Source organism: Pinus tabuliformis, chromosome 6 (genome assembly GCF_031772625.1).
Source record: "Pinus tabuliformis cultivar Carrire ecotype Pingquan chromosome 6, CPIR1, whole genome shotgun sequence".
In the NCBI taxonomy this organism is placed as follows: domain Eukaryota; kingdom Viridiplantae; phylum Streptophyta; class Pinopsida; order Pinales; family Pinaceae; genus Pinus; species Pinus tabuliformis.
The window spans coordinates 1,915,835,124-1,915,843,634 of record NC_142292.1 but is presented as its reverse complement, the minus strand read 5'-3'; positions in this window follow the sequence as shown (position 1 = coordinate 1,915,843,634).

Sequence of the window (8,511 nt, the reverse complement as noted above, 5' to 3'; positions counted from 1 at the left end):
TAGGAAAAAAATGAGGAGATACAACCTACAATATATCCATTCTAATTTCCTCTTCCCTATCACACAGTCTCCTCTCTCTTTCTCACTCAGAAAAATAATACATAGCCATAATAAAATTCCCTCATATAAATTGAGGGTTGCCTTCTAGGACAAAAATCCTAAATTAGCATAAATTCTACTTTCAGATCATCCGCCTAATGAACGGCCCAGGTTGACTACAAAATTACAATGTTTTATAAGGAAATTTTTCATCTATTAGGGCATTTCCCCCGAACCCCCATTGGGGGGGGGGGGGGCTCCAAACATGCAACTGCCCCCCTTGGACCCCCCAGGAAGAAATAATTGGGGGGGTGGCCACCCCACACACCCCCATTGGGGATTGGGATCCAAATGCAGCTGAGACAAGACCTTTGAATGAAGAAGATAATCAAGCTCCACATCCAAAAATCTCCCACTTGGATATTGATTATATCAACTCCATTGTTGCTTCACTTGCTAAACAATGCTTCCACTTTGGACCTAGTTGTTTCTCATCTTCATCATCATTCTTGAAGGCTATTTGAAATTTAGTAGCAACTCAATTTCTCCTAGATTACAACCTTTGTCAACATATGTACAAGATTATAGCTAGTGTGTATCTTTTCCAACTTCAATTGTCCATCATCCAAAACTGACTGTATGAAATGATACCCGAGTTGTATATATTTAGTCATAGTATGAAAGGATGAATTCTTTGCAATATGAATGACACTCTGGCTATCATTATATAACCCGTTCATTTCTTGCTTCTTCCCCAACTCATCCATAAAGCTTTGTAACCAAATAATTTCTTTACTAACCTATGTAGCAACATCATACTTTGCTTCCATTGTTGAAAGTGCAACAATGTTTTTCAATTTTGAAACCCAACTGACAATTGTTCCAAATATAGTAAACACATACCCCGTGGTGCTCGTCCTATTATCTCTATCACCTGCCACATATGCATCAACATATCCATATAGAGAAACGTTTAAACCACCAAAGCATAATGCTTGATTTGTGGTACCTCTCAAATTCCTAAGAATCCACTTCATTACCATCCAATGCACTTTTCCTAGATTTTTCATATACCTTCTTACATCTCCCATTGCATGTGCAATATCAGGCCTTTTACAGACCATTGCATACATTAATCTTCCAACTGCTTGTGCATATGGAACTTTACACATATAATCCATCTCCCCTTGAGCCTTGGGACACATTTCCTTAGTTTCAAATTCCTAGCCAAAGGAGTACTACCTAGTTTTTCATTCTACATATTAAATATTTCCAACACCTTTTCTATGTACTCACTCTAAGACAACATTAATTTGTGATTTTTCCTATCTTTAGTTATTCTCATACCAAGGATTTTTTTTTGCAACACCCAAATCCTTCATTTCAAATAAATTTGCCAATTTTCCTTTGAGCACGTTTATTTCTTGCATGTTAGACACTGCAATAAGAATGTCATCTACATACAATAACAATATAATATAGCTTCCATCATTTTTATTTTTAAGATAAACACAATTGTTAGAGTGACATCTTGTATAATCTTATTCAAACATAAACCTGTCAAATTTTAGATACCACTTCCTTGGAGGTTGGTTTAAGCCATACAATCTCTTCTTCAATTTGCACACTAATTTATCCTTCCCTTTGACCTCATACCCTTGTGGTCGCTGCATATTTATTTCTTCCTCCAAATCGCTGAGGAGAAAGACTATCTTTACATCTAACTGATCAAGATGCAAATCTTCTGCTGCCACTAGACTTAAAATAGTTCTAATTGAATTCATTTTAAAAACAGGAGAAATTTTTTTATCAAAGTCTATACCTTTATTTTCTACAAATCCCTTCACCATAAGTATAGATTTATACCTCTGTTTACCTCCATCTTCTTCATTCAACCTGTAAACCCATTTATTCTATAATGTTTTTTTACCAACACAAAACTTGTCAAAGTCCCAAGGTTGGTTTTGCATTAAGGAGTCCATCTCTTCTTCCATTGCTTGCTCCCACTTCTTCCTGGTTTCTACTTGCATTGCTTTCTTCGTATTTTCCGGTTCACAAGAATCAGTCAACAATACATAATATAATGAAGGAGAGTATCGTTCAAGGGGTCTAATTATCCTGGTAGATATTCTAACACCACTTTTAGGTGTTTGAGGTGCCAGTTTTTGTTGTTGTTGTGGCTACTGATCATTATGATTTTTAGGCACCTTTACTTTTTCTGCAATCTCATCAAGCACTGCGTATTATTTTTTTTCTTTTTCCTATTTCTCTCCCAGCATTTAATCCTTATACAAGACCTTTTCATTGAATATGCAATCTCTACTCCTAATGATTTTGTAGTTTCCATAATCATATTAGCGATAACCAAAATCATTAATGCCATATCCAATAAAGGTACATTTTTTTGATTTTGCCTCAAGATTTGCTATATTTTATTTATTATGTGCATACAATATTCACAACCGAAAGTCTTTAAAAATGAGTAGTTTACCTATTTACCTGTCCATGCCTCCTCTAGAATACCACCATCCAAGGAACTTGAAGGCCCTTTGTTTATTAGAAAAACAATAATATCGACAACATCTGCCCAAAATTGTAAGGGTAATTGTGCATGCAATCTCATTCACCTTGCACGCTCCATGATTGTCCTGTTCATCCTTTCTGACACACCATTTTCCTATGGTGTTCCTGGAACTATCTTCTTTCTCTGAATTCCATGTTATGACTAGTAGTTATCAAACTCTTTGTTGCAATATTCACCTCCATTGTCTGATTCAAGACACTTCAACTTATATTTTGTCTCATTCTCAACCAAAGCTTTCCATTTCTTGAAAGTATCAAATACATCAAATTTATTTTGAATACAACAAATCCAGGTTTTCCTAGTTACATCATCAATAAAAGTAACATAATAGCGAGATCCACCGAGAGTTAATACCTGAGAAGGTCCCCATACATTTGTATGCACAAGCTCTAATTTTCTTCTCTTTGTTTCCTTCCCAACTCTAATAAATATAACTCATGTTTTTCATAAACACAATTTTCAAATAAATCCAAATCAACATGCTTTATACCTTGCAACAAATTTCTTGAGTAAAGAATTTTCATCCCCTTATCAGTCATGTGTCTGAGACTATGATGCTAGAGTGTTGTATCTTCTCTTGTGGAGGTTAAAGAATTAAAAGAATTAGAAATACTATTGCATAAATAAAATATACCAACATTTTCTCCTTTTTCTAGTCCCAAGGCTCCTTTAGTGACGTTCTAGGTTTTGTTTGTAAAAGTAGTTACACAACCTTCACCTCCCAACTACCCTGTTGAAATTATTTTTTTCTTCAGATATGGAAAATGCCTTACCTCCTTCAACATCCATTGGCTTCCATTTTGTTTATTTATAAAAACCTTACCCATTCCAACTATTTTATAGGGTTTATCATCACCCAGATGATCATGTCCAAAATATCCTTGAACATAGTCATGAAAATGTTTCTTATTAGGTGTGGCATGGAATGAGCCCCTTGAGTCTACCACTCAAGCATCAATAATAATATCTAATGAAATAATCAAATCTTCTTGCAACACATCACATGTCATGTTCACTTCATGATTTTTCTCTGTCACCCATCTCCTTCTTTTCCCTTTCAAGATTTGCAGACTTTCTTCAAGTGTCCTTTCTTCCCACATTTATAACATACTATCCACGATATGGATTTGGATCTACCTTTTCTTGACTTACTATGATTTCCTAGGCTCCTTCCTCTTTCAATTTTTATTCTTCTAGTATTTGCAGTCAAAGCATCACCTGATGTCTCACTAGAGATTTTCTGTCGCATTCCCTCACTAAGGATGGGACCAAAAACATCATCAAAATTTAAAGTACTAGATCCAGAGACAAAATTACTAATATCCATAACTAGGCCATTCAATATTTCTAGCAATGAGCATAGAACTAATAGAGCTCTAACTTCATCATAAAAATTTACCCCTACAAAACTTAATTGACTAGTAATCGTGTTAAATTCATTTAAATGATCAGAAATATATCCACGTTCTAACATATTCATCTTAAATAGACACTTCATAAGAAATACCTTATTTGAGGCTGAGGGTTTCTCATACAGTTTGTCCAATTCCATCATTAAACCTTCTATTGCAATTTCCTTTGAAATGTTGAATGCCATAGACACTGCCAGACACAACCTTATTGTTCCTGGTGCCTTCCTGTCGAGAATCTCCCACTCTATGTCTGTCATACTCATCGAATTTTTTAATTTTCTGCTCAATGGTAGGTACAATTCTTTCTGATACAAATAATCTTCCATTTGCATCTTCCACAGCTGGTAGTTTTGGTTGTTAAATTTCTCGACCCTAAACCTACCATCTTCTGCCATTGCTCTCGCTTGAACCTGGAACCTTTCTCTCCTATGAGTTTATCATCCAAATAAACCTTCGACTATGATACTAGTTTGTGTGTAGAGTTTTCTTCCAGAATCATCACATCCATAATTGTTAGAATCGACGTTTGGAAGCATCCACCGTGGCTCATCATCAGGATAGATCAATAAGTGTGTAAGACAAATCCCATAGGAATGAATTAATAGAGGAATGAGCTAGATGGAATGGGAATGTTGTTAGTCGACCATGCCTTTATTTATAATAATAATTTCAATTAATTTTAATTAATTTTTTCAATTTATTATTTTTGTTTTTAATTAATTTATTTTAGAATTTTATTAAGAAATTAATTTTGTGATACTAGTTGTTAGAAATTAATTAACAAAGAAATGAGCCCCACGGGGTAGGTGAGTTGGTAATCACAATGTGGTGAAGTTCATTAGAAAGGTAGGCTCTGTACTGAAGGTCACGAGTTCAAATCCCCGGACTAGCCTGCAGTTGTGGAGAGGGGCGGGTGCAGTTCCCAGGGGTTATAGTGGTAGCGGTCAGAATCGACCCCGTGTTACGCGAGTTGCAAGGCTGCTCCAGTTATTGATTCCTCTGTAATAAAAAAATTAACAAAGAAATGAAATACACAAAATATTGTGGAATCACAAATACAGAAACACATAAAACAAGAGAGACATAGATATACGTGGTTCACCCAATTCGGCCTATGTCAATGGAGAAACAACAAGTCCTTCCTTTTATATTATCCAACAAAATGAAGAGATACAACCTACACCAGATCTATTGTAATTTCCTCTTGAGCTCTCACATAGTCTCCTCTCTTTCTCGCTCAAAATAATAATACACATCCACAATACAATTTCCTCATATAAACCGAGGTTTTCCTTCTAGGGGAAAAACCCTAAATTAACATAACCTCTACTGTTAGATCATCCTCCTAATGAATGACCATGATTGACTACAAAATTACGATATTTTACAAGGAAAATTTTCATCTATTTTTAGATTTGAGAACATTTCCCGTGAACCACCACCAAGGAGGGCTCCAAACATGAAACTGACCCCCTAGACCCCCCATTCAACAATAGTGGGGGGGAAATCCCCCCCACACCGTCAGGGTATCATAACCAAATGCAGCTGAAACAAGACCTCTGAATCAGGAAGATAATCAAGCTCCACAACCAACAAAATTATTGTGTGCATGTGTGTTATTTCTCATTGCATATTTGTGTTTGATGTTCTAAATTGTGAATTGAATTCGGCAAAGTAGTAGAGTAGGTTTGTGTCTTGTGATTTTGATTAAAACTTCATGAGTAGTTGAAAATATACACAATAATTTCTATAGAATTAATAATTCAATGGTTAAGCTAACTCATTGATGGAAGTTATGAAAAATTAAGTAATCTGGATATATGTTTTTTGCATTCACTAAAGTCGCGTACATATGCTGGTTGCATAAATAAAATAACATACAAAATTCAGGATATGAAATGAAAAGTTAAAGTGAAGATGAACCACCATCGTTGGTTCGAAACGTCGATCAAAAGAAAACTAATGCGATGAATCCGGAAGATGATCTACACAAGTTAAAGTGAGTTGAAAATATTGATTCAGCCCCTCGCCCCCTAAGTATTTTTCCTAATGTCAAGGAATTAACCACCGATAAAGGAGAGACACTAAGTCCAAATGAAAAAAAATCAAAGAAGTAGCATATAACCCCTATGCCACCCTATATATTGAAACTAGGAGCCAAGATATATTGAGTACAAATATTATGCAAGAAAATAATCCATGTATTATAAGAAACAAAGACAATGCTTATCTAATGTAGGTTATATCAAAAGACGAAATATTCGACGCAATCAATCATTTTGAACTTGATAAGGTATTAAGTATAGATGAATTCAACATTCATTTTTGGAACTATTTTTGGAATATTATTAAGTTTGAATTGGTGTGGATGGTGTGAATTATTCAATATGTTCATAATCCCTTGCACTCGATAGGAGGGACAAATCAATCTTTCTTAAGTATAGTCCCAAAAGAGGTTTTTCTATCATCCTTTGTACATTCAATATGATATCATAGTGCAATGTTCTTACAATATTAAGTCTAAAATCATTGCTAATATATCAAAAAGTATGCTCCATAAGACTATCTTAGAAAACCAAGGTGGTTTTGTGAGGAAGAGACAAATTGTGGAAAATATCATCCTTATACATGCAGTTATCCTCTTTAGTAGGAATAATGAGGAAAAGTGGATGATTGTTAGGTTGGATATGGAAAATGTATTTAATTGTGTCAAACGTAGCTTCATTTTTGGATTCCTTTAGAAATTTAGGTTTAATCAAGGATTCATTACTTGGATCTCCACACGTGTTAATAATTTGTTGGTTTCTACTTTATGCAATGGGTTCTATATGCATTTTTTTGTGTGTTAGGAATTTGTTAGGGTTGGCCCTTATCAACTTTCATGTATATCATCATGATAGAACCCCTTAGCTAAAAATTGAATATAATTTATTTTGGTAACTTATTTCAAGTAGGTATGATTGGTGGAATCAAGTCATTCATAGGAAGAATATAGGAGTGTGATGTCATTACCTTGATTAAGTCATATAAGTTAGAAAAAGTTAACAATTCTAGGGGATTATCAATGTTATTTTCCCTCCTTAATCTTAACTAAGTTTGTTTCCAAGAAATAATGAGAATATCAAAATTTGGCATGATAATATCATGGGGAGGCCTCCTTTATCTCAACATTAAAACCTTGTCACGCTTAAAAAATTATGGAACAACATGGGTCGTCATATCTTTTGTTTATCTTTACAAATATAAAGAGGAAAGACCAGTATTCCAAATTCTATCATCTGATCTATTTGTTGTAAGTGGATCCAAGCCATATTTTAAGAAAATCAAATTCTGTTTTGGCCATTTCCTCCTTCACACAAATGGATAAGGTTTGAAGTATCAACCTCTGTTCTAGAATGAGATTCTATTGAGACCCATCTAATATTTTGTTTGGAATTTGGGCCTAAGCTTGAATCAAAATATTTTTTGAGGAGGCTAAGAGGGTTTTAATGTTTATTTATAGCTTCAAAATTGAAATATTTTTTTAATTTATGGAGGAGATAACTCAATTTACTTACAATATCAAGATTTTTATACACCAAATTTATTTGAAAATTTTGGAAAATTTTATTCGAGCTTTTCATGGGGTTTTGCATGAGGGAGTTGAGGGCATAGAAACCCCTCCTCTCACTAATTATAATAGGGTTTCAAACAATAATTTGACATAAATTCATTTTTCAAATTTCTCTTGGATTGTGCGAGGGTTTCTAGAGCTCAGTTTGTGATTAATATAAGTCTTTTTGCAGTAATCCAACAAGCTTGATTTTGGGAGGTCACAAGCCCTTTGGGGCTCTAATTTTGTTTATTTATTTTTCAAGGGCTAACTCCTAATTTTTTTTTGTGATCACCTTATGAATATCATCATCTTAGGTAAATTTTGAAGAGTTTAACTTGCATAAGCACTTGAAGGACCCAAAAATATGTCATGAATCTATATGGGCTCGAAGAATTCTTTAAATTCCTTAGTGGTTATGCTATATGTGGTAGGAATATAGAGAATATTTTAAGTGAAATATATACTTTTAATAAATGTCATTTTTTAGTACCCTATTGAAATCTTAATGAAGTGAAGAAGTTGAGGTTTAGAAGCATCCAAATAATAACTGAAATTCAAATTAAAAAAAAATGGAAGAAAATTACTTAAACTTACTACTTTGGTTCTGTTAAGCACTCTCTCACAATGTGATCCAGGTGGATATTGTTGGCCACCCATCTATCCCACCTAGACCTCCATTCAGTTTCATTTTCTTCCTTGTTTATTCCAGCATTTACTATTTTTAGCAGTTTTTCAAGCCCTGAATTTTTGGAGTTGTTTTGACCCCCTAAAATGGCATTTTTTTGAGGTCCGAAGTAGGCCGAGATCCATAAGCAAGAGCCTATGGAAAAAACTGTAGTACTCAGAGAGACATTTCCAACTAGGTATTTTATGCACCAAAT